The sequence below is a fragment of the Tupaia chinensis genome, unplaced genomic scaffold (assembly GCF_000334495.1).
Source record: "Tupaia chinensis unplaced genomic scaffold, TupChi_1.0 Scaffold000276_2, whole genome shotgun sequence".
Classification (NCBI taxonomy): Eukaryota; Metazoa; Chordata; class Mammalia; order Scandentia; family Tupaiidae; genus Tupaia; species Tupaia belangeri.
In genome coordinates, this window is record NW_006159759.1 from 264,100 (window position 1) to 279,492 (window position 15,393).

Below are 15,393 nucleotides of genomic sequence, written 5' to 3' on the forward strand. Positions count from 1 at the left end.
CCCCCTGGGGGGTAATTTCTCGCTTTCTGTCTCTGTCTGTCTCTGTCTTTCTGGTGAGTGCACACACCCTATAGCGAAAACCTCCCCCCTCCCCCCAAAACAAAACAAAACAAAACAAAGACGGAGAGATGGGGTGAGGAGGGAAGAAAGCACCCCTCAGTAAGGCATGATAACGCCACAATTCTTTCTCCTCCATTTTCCCATCCAGTTGGGATTTTGAGTAAGCATGCATGCATAGTGAATACTTCAAGCTGTCAGGGTTGGGATTCAAACCTCCATTAGCCATGTGGGATCCAGCTCTCTTAACCACCAGGCTACAGAGCCAGCCCATTTCTTAGGACTATTAAAAGTTGATTTCTAACAAATATCTTTCAAAGGCAAAATTCACCCCATTACAGTTGACCCAGCAGTTCAATGACAGTGTAAAAGTCCATAGTCTTACTGGTAAAAATAATATAGTGTCCCAAACCTGTGTTCCCGGTTAAGAGCAATGTGTCATCTCATTTTTACCTCTACTTCAATCTTTCAGTACTTCTCTACCTGCTCAATTCATGATTTCAGAACTCAATTAGTACATTTTCATTCCTCCTAACTGCCCAACAGCACAGAGTGCTGGACTTCAAGTGTCTGTTCTCCTTCTGTTTTCAAACGGAAACATTTTCCGTGTGTCTACATGTTCTGAAAGGGGAAATTTTCAGAAGTGGTCATGTCTTCAAAACAGTCTGATACCACCAAGCCTCTGAGGCAAAGGAATCAAGAAGAGAAAGGAGTCGAAACATAAGGTTCATTTAGTAAAATTGACATGAACTGTTAAAAGCTGGATGGTATGAGTGTGGCCTTCTGGGGGGACTTTTACTGGGGGGGGCGAAAATGTCTGGGGCTTAGTGTGGAAACAAATCCTTGGCTATCCAGCCATAGCTTTCTCACAGTAGGGCTGTCAGGGAGTCCACTGAGGAGCATGGTTTGTTGACCCACCAGAGTGAACTTCCAGGCGCTTGGTTTGTCTTAGGCCTGTTCAAAATGCCTAAGTCTGTGCCAGCCCATTTTTCATTTTAGAGAAAACCAGCTAGTGATTAGTCTCAGCGTGATTGATCCCAGTTGGACATTGCCAATCCCTTGTCCCTTGGTCACTTGTTGCCTGACTAGGAGGTTTCCCTCTTGTGTATGTTACCGCCATTTTTCTCACTCTCCCCAGGCATTATATGGGTAGAGTTGGAATCTGTATGCATCAGGGCCAGCTCCATGACCTGGTGGTTAAGACTGGAAATTCCCACATGGCCACTCCCTCGTTTCAAACCTTAGACACAGTGGCTTAAGAAACACGTTGGACAAGGGTGCATGCCCAAAATTCTGAAAGGAGGGGGAAATAGACGAAAAGAGAATGTGGGACATGACCATTTCCCATGGGGAGTGCTTTCTCCTCTCTTACTCTCTATCTCTCTGGTAAGTTCATGTACCTTCTAACAAAACAAAACAAAAGATAAAACAAACAAACAAAGCATTAAATATATACATCAAAGAAATTAAGCAATAAAATGAAAATAATAAAAAATAGTAATGGAGCCAGCCTATGCTGTGGTGAGTAAGGTGGCTGAATCACACATGGCTGACTTTACAGTTCAAGTCCCACACCTGGCCATTTGAGAAACACCAGATGCATATATGTACATGGGAAAATCCGAAAAGGTGGGAGAGATGGAGAAGGGATTGAAGTGTGACCACTTCCCATGGGGGTCACTTTCTCATTCTCTGTCTCTCTAGCGAGCTTACACACACTCTCTGGCAAAATTTCTTATTGAAATCTTTGAAGTAAATATAAATACTAAATAAATTATATACATAATATATTATACATTTTAAGATCTATATTTGAAATAAAACATAAGCCAAATTGAATTGTGTCCACTAGTAGATTGTATTCAGTGTATCAATAGGTTATTTTTAATATTTTATTAATAGACACAATGTGCATTTATTTTTTAAATTTATTTAATTTTATTTATTATTATTATTCAATTTGAGCAGAGAGAGAGAGAGAGATAGGGGAAGAGTGAGAAAGCAAGCCACCAGGTCAGGGACTCATATTGCAGTCGCCCATGTGGGAGTTCAGTGCCTTAACCACCATGCCGTCTCCAGCCTATATTCTTTAGCACAGAAGTATTTATGATGATAAATCTCATCTTCAAAGGCTGAGCAGAAAAACTATTCATTAGATTCTCCAACTCGAGGATCATGGGATGTTCTATACAACAGCAGTGATGGAGATGAATTCTGATTGAAGTGGTCAGAAAAGTTAGGTAAGTTGGTAAGTTAGCACACCTTTGGTTACAGGTAGCAAAAAATGCCAACTGATTTAAAAATAGTTTATTGGTTCACATTATTTAAAAGTAGAGCGCTAAGACAAGTTCTAGTTTCAGTGTGACCAAGGTTCTGGCTCATTGGCACTGCCACCATCTTGATTCTGTTCTTTCTGTGAGTTTTACTTTCAGGTTGGCTTTCATCATGGCAGCAAAAGAGCTAGAGCTGGAATCATGCCTGCCTCAAGCACCACCCCCCACTCATGAAAGCACAGCTCTGAGTCTCCGTTTGAGCCATCTCTAATCATGTGGTCAGACAAACCTCAGCCATGTTCCAGTACAGAGCAGAGTGGAGAAAGGCTATGAGGCAGCAAGCTCTGACTATCCACCTAAAAAAGAATTAAGAGGGGAGAAAGTAGAAAAATCAAATGCAGATCATTTTCAGGAGAAGTTGGCCTGGGAAGAAACCAAAGAAGTTTTCTTCGTGTTTTCAGGCCTGATTCATAGTTCTTACACATGGCTTTGTTTGGCTGAGTAAAAGGAACTAACATTTGAATGTACGGAACACCTACTTAGTGTCAGGCACTGAACTAGGGGCCAGTGGTCTGTCATGTATTCCTCAGAGCAACCACTGGGTTGGTAGTTTTCCTTAATAGTGTAGAAATAGAAGTTTGGAGTGATTTTCTATATCACATAATAAATACCATAGTCAGGATTGAATTTAATATTATCCTGGTTTTAAAGACTATATTCTTATTTTGTCTAGGGAACAAACAATAAATTAGCCTGGGCAGTCATATCTTCCTCTGCTTGACTCCATTATGAGCCAGAGGTTCTGGCATATCACACCACATGACCATAGTGGGGCTGGATCTTCCTTAAGTCTACAGTTCACAATTCCCACAACCCAAAGTCTAGGATTCTTCTACAAGGGGACTTCATGATTTTATGGAAAGACTGAATTATCTGAGTTTATTTTGGTATCAAATATATTTCAAATCCAAGCAGTTGTTGTTGTTTATAGTGTACAGTTTTATTAACTTTTTGAAGACCTGTCAAATCTGCATGGGCTAACCAGTCTTGTTACATTCTTATGTGTATTCCAAATTGTATGGGGAATGGGGAACTTCGCACCTGCTGTTACCCCTAATGTCCATCTGTAAATATCCCCAAGCATCTTTGTTCCAGAAGAGCTGGTGTGTGTCTGTATGCTGGCAAGCCATTCACCCAGGTTCGCAGACATCAGTACAGTCCAACTGCTAGAGACCAGGTTCGTCATTCATGTCAGAACAAGACATCCCTAATGGTGACATCATGGTGAGTCCCAGAATGATGTTTAATTACTGGCCCAATTCACCTTGCCTTGGGCAAGTTGGCTCTGGAAATTTGGACGGTGTCTCTTTCAGGAAGTTACCCAGTGACATTAGGTTGGAGGAGGGGAAAGAAAGCAGAAGCTGGGAATCAGGATGGAACTTGGACATAAACTAGCAGGATGGTGAATTTGATACAGATGAGAAAATAAGAGATGACGTGGGTACTGACTCTCCCCACTCAGTGAACGTGTGGGGTGTGATCTCAGATGCATTTAAAAGATCAATTATCAAAAATTGAGTGGCCTGGCTATGGTGGCACAATGGCGGCACACCACTCTGCATTGCTAGAAGCCATATGGAAGGAAGGTCAGGGTTCAGCTCCTGGGTTGATCATACCCAATGGGCACACCACGCATCTGTGATCCTCAGTGGCTGGGAAGGCGGGGAGATGATGGCAGCATGAGACCCTGTTCAGGGTGCTTGTTTCTCCCACACACGGAAGGAAGGAAGGAAGGAAGGAAGGAAGGAAGGAAGGAAGGAAGGAAGGAAGGAAACTTTAAAAAACTCGAGCAACATAGAGATTAGTTGTGATCTGATTGTGAAGGGACACAATAAGATCATGCTGAATACACTAAAATCTGGCAGGAATAATTTGTAAAAGCAGTTTTCTATAAAAGAGAAGACATTGGCAGGACTTAATTATAAGAGGTGTCCAGTATGCTTCTCTAGGATTTGGGTAGAATTATTCTGGAAGCAGCACAAACATCCTCTGTCTTTATTTACTATCACTGATAAAATCTACATGTATAAGTTTAGTGGCTCTAGCGAACCTGAAATAGTAATTAACTTTCTCTGGTTGGTGCACAAATTAGCCACTCCCACAAGGAGAATACATATCAATAGAGAAAGAGATGACAGGGACAAGCATATGGTATAACGATTACTTCACTGGATTCCTGCATAGTTGTCCATGGTTCAAGTCCTGGACCCAGAGTTTAAAACTCACACTGGCTGTGTGTGCATGTGTGCCCAAAATCCCGAGGGGAGGATGGAGGAGAAGGGATTGTGGCATGGCCATCCCCCCTTGGGATCCCCCCTTCTCACTTTCTGTCTCTCTATCTATGTCTCTATGGCAAGCACACACACCCTAGAGAAAAAAAATCTCTCAAAAAAATTAAATAAATTTTAAAAAAGAGAAATGATAATGAATACAGGATTATATTATATGTATATATAGCTTATATATACATATATATGACATAAATAAAATATTAATTGTATTTATAAATATAATTTATAAAGGTATAAAACATTAATAAACTTTTATTTAAATAATGTTATTATGCTGTGATTCACTTTATAGTCATTCTGCTATTTTGAATGTTTTTTCTTTTTTTAAGATGTAGGTGGCATGGTGGTTAAGGTGCTGGACTCCTACATGGTTGACCCACATGGTTAAAGTCCCAGATAAAGTAACTTGAAAATCATGCCAGGCATGTGTGCATGCATGCCCAGAATACTGAGAGGAAATGGAGAAGAAGAGATTTTAACATAGCCATCCCCCCAGGGAGTGATTTCTCACTTCCCTCTCTCTGTCTATCTCTGTCTCTTGCTAGCAAGCACATGTGCCCTATGCCAAAAAACACAAAAGTTTGAAAGTGTTAAGAAAATATGATTTAAGGTATTCAGTTATTTGATTTATTGGATTAGTAATATATATTACTTAAATATTTAGAAATATCCTGCTTGTTAAATTTTTTAAAATTTTCTTTACTCATGATAGAACATGTACATATGCAAGAGAGAGACAAGGGAAGGGGCATGAGCACCTCCTCAGGGTCTGGTCACACTACAAAACCTGATTCCACAGGCAAGGCATGGGTGACTCATATGAGAGCATTGTGGAACTTTGCACTCCTGGAGCATGTGACGTGAGAGATCACAAGTAGATTTTTTTCTTTCCTTTTTCTTTCTTCCTTTTTCTTTTTCTTTTCTTATTTTATTTTATTTTTTTTTTCTATAGGACATATGCACTTGACAGAGAGAGGGAGAGAGAGAGAAAGTGAGAAATCACTTCCCAGGGAGGATGGCTGCACTACAGTCTATTCCCCTCTAGTCTCCTCTTGGGATTTGAGGTGCACACACACACATGGGACCCGTGTATATTTCCAGCCACCGAGTCTGAGACTCAGACCACACAGTTGGCCATGTGGTACCAGCTTCTTAACCCCCATGCCACCCGCTAACCCACACAGGTAGATTTTAGAAACGTGGAAATATTGTATAGTTCTAAGAATTGTTGTGAATCAATATTCCTAACAACTTTCTTCATCTGACAATGGCTATCCCTATGTTTGTCTGACTGTGAACCTCTTTTTCGTTTCTTTTCCCACAAAGTCATACTATCTTACCTTTGATTCTGGGGTAGATGAAAGAGTCTTTTTCTTGATGCACTCAGCCCACATCAGTCTTGTGACAGATCAGACCAAATTACGTCAGACCAAATTACAAATAAATGACCAACTAGGACTACAGTTTGCAGAAATTAGGTCAAAATAGTTCTCCTTGCCATCCTTTTGGAGCCAATTTAGGAAGACCAGCACTGAAATAGAGATAGACATAAAAGGCAGAGTCAAGATAGTCGTCCTCCATTCTTTTGGTAGTATTGATGAAGCACTCACTGTATGCCAAGTTCACTGCTAAGAACTTTGATAAATCAGTGAACAAAACAAAGATCTTTGTCTTCTTAGAGCTTGCCTTCAAACAAGATATAGACAATAGGCAATACACATAGCAAATAAACCAATTATATCATATAGTAGAAAGAGGTAAGAGCTACTGAAAAAAGAAAAAATATAGAGTAAGGTAAGAGGAATCACAAGTGGAGAGGACTTGGGGTGGCCATGGATTGTAGCATTGAACAGGGTGGTCAAAGTGAGCCTCCTTGAGATGGTGATGTCTAAACTTAGATTTGGAGGTAAGAGTATTACAGGCAAACTAAGTCCAGCTGCTTCTACTCATGGCCAATGAAATGAGAGGCTGAGGCTGGAGAAGAAGGGCATTTATTTCTGCAACCAGGTTACAGGAAGACAGGCAGCAAGGACTCCCACACTGTACCAAAAGCTCAGCATGAGCTCAGTACTTACAGATACAAGACACAAGCACATGCAAGTCATTCCTCACGACACTAAATCAAAGTCAATTGGTTTCCATTGAGCAGTGATTCTGATTCCTGTTTTGCTTTAAATATCTATCCCTGGTTTCTCATCTGACCATTCCTCAAATAGACCTCCACATGACTCAGCCCTTGTCAGATTGCTCTCGTTAGGATCCTTTCTTTGTTTCAAAATGGCTGCAGTCCATTTAAACCTCAAGCTGGCCTGCTTCTAGAGAGCTGGCCAAGTGAATGTGAGCAAAGAGCATTCCAGGCAGAGGACAACTGGAGTGAAAAACCTTAAGGTGGAGTGTACTCAGGATGTTCAAAGAACAGCAAGAGGATGACTTAGAGCCATGAAGCAAGTGGGAGTACTAAAAGATAAAGTCCGGGAGGTAAGGGTGAGGGTGGAAAGTAAATCTTGTGGGGTTTGGGGGCCAGCGTAAAGACTATTGCTTTCTTTTGAGCAAAATGGTGGGCCATTGGAAGGTACTAGAATGCAACATCACTAAGAATCAAGCAGAGTACCAGGTGTATTAGCTGTAATTATAGATGGCCTCTTCTTGCTATTTATAAGTCATGACTGTGAATTATCATATTTATATTGTGTGTCTGGCTGAGAGAGGTGATGTGTTGGTGGTGTGGACAATTCTGGACAGGAATGTGTGTACCCTGATAGATGACCTAGGGATGAGCAGGTGATGATTAAAGGACTGTTTCAGCAGCTCCAGGGAGGAAATGAGGTAGAAGTGAGTGGAGCAGAGAAAGGATTAAGATGACAAAATACAGGATCACATAGGAAAGTAATCTAGATTGGTTATGGAAGAAGTGGGCAGGGCGCAGGGAGGCAGAGGTGCGCGGAGATACGATTTAGCCAGAATTCCATTGTTGAAGCCATGAGGGACCAGTAGTTGGTATAATGGCTATGTCACTGGACTCCCATGTGGTCAACCACAGTTCGAGTGCCGGACCCGGTGGCACAAACCTGTGCCAGGTGCGTGTCTGTGCATGCCCAAGATCCCAAGAGGAAAATGGAGGAGAAGGGATTGTGGTGTGGCCATCCCCCCTGGGGGGGGGTGATTTCTCACTTTCTGTCTCTCTGTCTCTCTTTGTCTTTCTGGCAAGTGCATATGTCCTATAGCAAAAACTTCTCAAAACTAAAAAACAAACAACTAGCATCTGAGAGAGCTTCAGCTGTTTTCCCATTCTAGGGTGGGGCAGGTGCTACTGGGGATGGTAATATTCTGAGTGATGAGAAATGGGAAGTGAATCATTGGAAAAGCTGGTAGAGAAGCTGGAGAAGTCTACCTGTCCAGCCTCTCCCTTGAAAGCACGTTAATGGATTCCGTGAGATTCCTCTTATTCTTTAAAATGTATTTCATTCTATCTCAGCCTGTCATTCCTTCAATCAAATGATTCCTGATGGAAAAAACATGCATTTATCACCAACTCAAAAGTTACCTTCTTGATTTGTAACCTTTGACCTCCCCACCCTGCCCTCTGCTGTTTCCAATCTTCTTCTTACGCACATCTGTTTCTTATCTAAGGGTGAGTTGTACCTGTTTGCTCAACTATGACCCACGGAGAAATGCCCCTAGTACCTCACACCTTGCCTGTGACCTAGTTAGTCCTGTTCAAACTTCTGTTGAATAAATGAGTAAGTTTGGGAAGGAGACGATGCTTTTTTCTAGATGTGAAGGACCAGGAGGACTCGGTCAGGCCAAGTATGAAGAGGTAAGGAACAGTACGTACAGTGGTGTGGAAATAGGAGCGAAGAACACTTCATATTTCAGGAACCACAAGAAGTTCATTAGACTACAGTGAAGAAGTGATGGTCTTTTCTGAGTTATATCGTAGAAGAAAGAATATGAAGTAACTTGTTAATTATATAATTCAGAACATTACATTTCATTGAATAAATGTAACAACTTAGGAAATTCTCCCCAAAGCACATTAATTAATGAGTTCTGTCAGTGAGCAATTATTTAGCCATAACAGCATGTCTATTTTAGGAGTCACTGGACTCTAAATAACAAAAGATTAACTTGCTCAGCTAACTGACCCTGAACAGGGTAAATTTCTGAACATCTCTAAAAACATTCAAGATATTTTAGAAAGAGGTCAAAAAATACAAGAGTATGTAGCACCCTGTCCTAACGATTTTCTGAAGAAGTTGAGGATTCACACGAGTTACTTAATTCCTGTAGGTTAGTAGGGAAAAACCTGATTTGGGGAAGATTCCGCTCTAGGGCATGGTCCTGGTAAGTGACAGGCCACATAATAACAGGAATCTGATTTTTTAATATATTTACCAATAAAACCTCTTCCATGTGATCAAGAGGAAAAGCTTCACTTTCTTAAGATAAAACAAAAAGTAGATAAGTATGATACATGATTTATGCAGACTAAGACATTTTCTACCCCCAGTTTATTCTCAGAATCACATTTAGCTCATGGCAATGAAGGTGAGGAAGAGGATGATAGAACACCTTAAGACAGCACTACTTTGTGGGAAAGCTCCCAAAAGTAATAAAGGAGGTGACTCTTGTGTTTATGATGTGCATTTAGCAGGAATTGTTTCAATTGACTTCTTTTTTCTCATTACGCAGTAACAATTTTCTCCAAGATCATTTATATTTATATATACCATAGATAACTTAGCATCAATACTTATTAATACACTTACTGATACACTCTATCAAGATACTTGAACCATAATTTCAAGAGCTTTGCTTCCAATGAGTGAAAGCAAATGGTAATTTAGGGACTCAATTTCCAGATCTCTAATGTAAAAGGGTTAAAGTATGTGATTCTAGCTGTATTTCCACTGTAAGAGGAATTAATACTTATGAAGCATCTATTAGGTCACAGGTATTATGTACTTTACAGTGGGGAATTTATTTGCAAAACTGTCATGGCAGATCTTAATGTCATTATTTCCACTCACAAAATATTAGAAGAGCTGACGTGCTGAAGATTACACATCTAAAAAGTTGCAAAATCAGGTTTTGAATCTAAATTTTAAATCTAAATCTAAATTTTGGCTACACAAAAATCAGGTTTTTTAAACTCAAAATTCTGTTGACAATTCTATAGTCCTTTTCTGTGTACATCTGATAATTCTGCACTTGCAATTGAAATCTTTGTCATCTCAGCAATGCAAGAATATTGAGTCTGTAAAACATGTACAGTATTTTGGTCAATATTCTACGAATGAAATTCTCTTCAGTCTCCAAAAAATACTAACTGTAGACTAAGGAAAATGAGTTACTAATTGTAGATGAGGGAAATGCCTGTAAATCCCTGTTTACCCATTATTGCTCTCTAGAACCTTGTCATGGGGACAGTCTTAAAGACCCTACCAAAACAAATACAACATGCAGTCACTTAAATTATGAAGTACTCGCCAGTTCAGTTACATCATACGTGAATGGGCGGGGCATGATTATTGCCTTTCTGCTGATAACGTACACGGTTGCTCACCTGTGATTCAAGTGTACGTCACTGATTCCAAATTCTGTATTTTTTCTATCACACCCTTTGGATAGTGCGTGATAAAGGAGCCCTCTATACATTCTCTGTCCACGTACAAGCTGATAGTCCTCTCTAACTGTTGTAGAAAGCCCTGTTTTGTGCATGAAGCACCTGACAGTGGACTATGCATTAACTGGATTCGGATAGCCCTAGGCTGCAATGTCTACTCTGCCACCTATCGGTGCCTTATAGAAGACAATGCCTGAGTCTCCATTTTTCCTCACCTATGCAAAGTTACAACTCCAAGGGCTCCCTCCTGCCTAGGCTTGCTTCATAGCAACTGCAGTTTTCAAGGAGCTGAAAGTAGAGCAGGGTCAGGCTATCAGGTGGTTGGAAAAGTCATAACGTGTTTTTCTATGCAAAAATGTGTCATGACTTTTCCAACAACCCAATATTATATCTGGTAGAAACTTCCTCTTTCCAGTTTAAAAAAAAAAAAAAAAAATACAAACTGCTGCTTCTCCTGACCCTTTTCCTTTTACCCTCTTTGTTGAAAACATCTGATAGAATCTTTTCAAATGAATTCAGGCTTTGCTTTTTCTTTCCTACTTTTAATTTGACAGAAAAAAGTGAGAGCATCCCCATGAAGTCATGCCACAATCCTTTCTCACCCATCTCTCCCTCCTTCGAAATTTTGGGCATGCATACTCATGCATCTGCATGTTTCTTCCAGCTGCCAGGTCTGGAATTCGAACTGTGCACTCAGCCATGTGAGATCCAGCCACCCCAACAACCGTGACACTGGCTAACCTTAGTTCAGGCTTTTCTGAAATTTGGAAAGGACTATTGCCCTTGAGTAGCTTTTGATTGTGGACCTAACGAGCACTGTGAGACCACTGAATGCAAAGTTCTTGGCAAGGTCAGAGCAAAATATAATTTTTATCTCACTATAGTGTCTCTTTTTTTTTTTTTTTTCAATCCTCAGAGAGCACAAGAGAGAGAAAGCAACCTCCAATGGGGAGTGGTCACGTTATAATCTCTTTCTCTCCATTTCTTTATCTTGTTGGGATTTAGACATGCATGCACCTGGTACATTTTTCAAATCCCCAGAACTGGTATTTGAACCATGGTCAGGTGTGTGGGATCTGACTCCCCGTGCACAGCACTCAACCACTGCTCTACTGAGCTCATTGTCCATGAACTTTTTGTGCTTCCCCCATCATACATTGTCTACAGAATGATATTTATTATTCTTTTGCGATTACAGATGTCATATGTATATGTTATATAGTCTATGTATAGTATTATATGTATAGTTATACAGATAGATTTATAGATAATGAGTCATGAGTCCAAAATATGTAATACATTCTGGACCCTTTTTACACAGCCAGTTAACACCCACAGTTACACTCCCAGTATATATTAAAATGTTGATTTTCTTTCACAACCTTAGCAGGGCTCAGGTGACATGACATAGGACTTTGGGGCACTTGCAGAGGGTCCTTATGACCTCAGAGCTTTCTGGAGAGTTTTAGCACTAATCCTTAGAAAGCATTACTTCAAACACGTTATGCCCCATCCATTCTGCCTGTACACATCCTCCTGCTCTTCCTTAGGCATTCTCCTGTTGAAAGCTGTGTGGTCTGAGAACTTGGCTCCCTTTCCCAAAACCGAGCAGAGGAACCAGGCTGTGCCTAAAGGTAGGACACTGACTTTTATTAGCTTCTGTACTAAACCGTGCCAACTTCGGGCTGCCACGGAATTTGGTTGGGTGTAATGGGCCATGACCACCTCTGCACTTTACATTAATTTTAGCTGGAAGAACTTAAAAGGAAACTGAACAAACGAATTCTGAGCACTTATTCTGCTCATCTGTACCAGAAACTGTTCCCATGGTATGTGATTTTATGGGAAATAGTATTATATTACTCAACTTTAAAGACCATTACTATCCAGTAAGGAAGTACAAGTTGCTTTTCTTCTCAACCAATTGTAAGATTATAAAGAGGGAGAGGAGGTGGGCATGGAAGGGGGAGGGGATGCCAAAAAAAAAAAAAGAAAATTGGTCGTGTTTGTACTGAGCATGTCCAGACTCTTTGTTATTATTCCCTAAATAACAGCATATGAACTATTTACATACTATTTATTTTGTATTGAGTAATGTAAGTAACCTGGACATAATTTAAAGTGCATAAGAGGATGTGCATAAGTTATATGCGAATATTGCACCAGTTTATGCGAGGGACGTGAGCATCGTCAGATTCTGGTGTATAGAGATTCCTAGAGCAAATGCCTGTGGATACAGAGACCACTGTATTTCCTTCAAAGGCTCCTTTGACCGACTTTCTGAAATGGAATGAATCTCTAAAATTCTCCACAGTCAAAGCATGATTCTGAAACTGACTAGGCATTGTGTCCTCACCCCTATTCCAGATCCCACCCAACTAGTGTTTACTCATGGTTTGGTGTGGAGATGAGCTTGAGAGACATGCATTCTCCCCAGCTCCCCAGGACCCAGCAGAAGACACTCTGAAGAGTTCATTGTAATACTGGGTTGTCAGAATAGTCATGATGCATTTTTGCATAGAAAAATCTGTCGTTACTGTTCTGATGACCCAGTAGTTCACACAGCTGTTTAATCACACCAATCAGGTAACTCTCTTCACTTACCCCTCCAAGAATGCCCAACCGATACGACTTTTGCCAATATGACAAGATCTGTCATCTGTACTAAAAAGTACCAGGACTGAAAGACACCTGCTTAGATGAAGAGTAAAAAGGATCTTTGATTTCATTTGTTTTGGACAGTAATTGATTTCTTGATAAATTGTCCAGAAACCACATACTCATATGTGAATCTTACTTTCCCTATGGACTTATAATAATATATCCATAATAATTTTGGAGATACATGCCCACATAAATATTCATGGGCATAATACATTCTAATAGCTATTTGAAAAACTGATTGTTGATATAATAATTAGGCCATTTTATGAGAGAATTAACTTCTGGAAGCACGATTGTTGCCTCGCCATTTTTGCAGTTTCTAATGTACAGCCCAATGCCTTGTGTATCAAAGCTGCTTATGGGATGGGAGTGAGTCAGGTACATACATGCTCAGGTTGTTCATACAAGTCAGCGGAATACTTAAGTAACATGTTTTTATCCACATGCGCTATGGAAACCTGATGATTATCATTTCTTTGGGGTTCACTATGGTTTGGGATTAACCATTTCGGCACTTAACGGTGATTATGCTTCCCTTCAGCCTGACAGATTGAAATAACTCTTTCTGAAAGAAGAAACCTTTCATCTCAAAAGTGTTACTATGCCAATTTTTCTGTCTTATTGAATTAACCTAACATTTTCTTTCTTTCTTTCTTTTTAAATTATTTAACTTTATTCATTCATTCATTCTTTTTTTTTTTTTTTGAGAGATTTTCACAATAGGGCGCTTGCGCTCGCCAGACAGAGAGAGACATAGAGAAAAAGCGAGAAATCACCCCCCAGGGGGGATGGTCACACCGCAATCTCTTCTCCTCCATTCTCCTCTCGGGATCTTGGGCACACACACACATGCGCCCGGCGTGAGTTTTAAGCTACCGGGTCCGGGACATGAACTGCGGTCAGCTACATGGGAGTCCAGCAACATAGCCATTACGCTAACTGCTGGTTCCCTCATTCATTCATTTTTATTTTTTTTTATTTTGGAAAAAGAGAAACACAGAGAGAGAGAGAGAGAGAGAGAGAGAGAGAGAGAGAAAGTGAGAAAGCAAGCCACCAGGTCCAGGATTTGAACCGTGGTCAGTCATGTGGGAGCATCCAACACCTCAACCACCATGCCACCCACTGGTCCCGAATTTAACCTAACATTTTCTTGATTGAGCAAGTTTGTACAAAGCCCTGGAGAACAGCAGGGACACAAACACAAATACAACCCCAGTCCTCTTTTCAAGGACTTCCATGAGGAGAATGAAGTTGAGGTAAGGAAAATATAAATGGACTTTAAGACAGTGTAATGCTGTTCAGAAATGCAGAGTAGAGCTATCTCACAGAGGGAGAAAGGAAACTTTGCCAATGAAGTAATATTTGAACTGGATCTTAAAGAATAGGTAGAATGGAGCCAGCTGGTGGCATAGCAATTAAGACAGCTGGATCCCACATGGCTGACTTCATGTTTCAAGCCCCAGATGTTTGAAAAACACCCTGGGCACATGCATGTGCAAGCCCCAAATCCTGAGAGGAGACTGGAGAAGAAGGAATTATGGTACCATCCCCCCTGGTGGGGGGGTGAGGGTGATTTCTCACTTTCTCTCTCTCTCTGATAAGCACACAGGCCCTATAGCAAAACCAAACAGAAAAGAATACGTAGAGTAGTATTAAGGAGAAACAAGTGAGGATGAGTATGAAGAGGCAGGAGAACAGGTTCAAAGCACACTTGGGAAACAATGTAATACAGTCATTTTGGAGGGCTAGGAAGAGTGGGACGTGAGGCTGGTTAAGTAGTTTTTCACCTGAACAGGGAATGTTTTTGAGTGCGGCAGTCAGTTCACGTCTGTGCTGATGGACTGAAGAAAGCACGGAAGCATTCTAATCATAAAAATAATCATAAAACCTTTGTGTGCTCACCGTGTGCCAGTCATGGCACTAATTTTACATGTATTATCTTATTTCAGCCTCAGAACAATCATCTAAAACAGTGTTGTTATTTACATTTTTAGATGATGAAATTGAGACATACAAAGCATAATAGGTCGGGACCAGCAGTTAGTGTAATGGCTGTCACTGGACTCCCACTTAGTCGACCATGGTTCGAGTCCCAGATCTGGTGGCTTAAAACTCACACCAGGCGCATGTGCATGCATGCCCAGAATCCTGAGAGGAGAATGGAGGAGAAGGGATTGCGGCATGGTCATCCTCCTTGGGGGGTGATTTCTCACTTTCTGTCTCTCTGTCTCTGTCTGTCTATCTGGTGAGTGCACACACCCTATGGCAAAAAAGCATCTCAAAAATAAATAAATAAAAGGCATAATAGGTCGTTTAGCATTTAATTGGCAGAGCTGGAACTGAACCCAAGTCTGCAGTTTAGGAAGTTCTATGCTGGTTTAGAAGTAGGAAAGTAAGAAATAGGACTCCAGGTTTAAAAGGA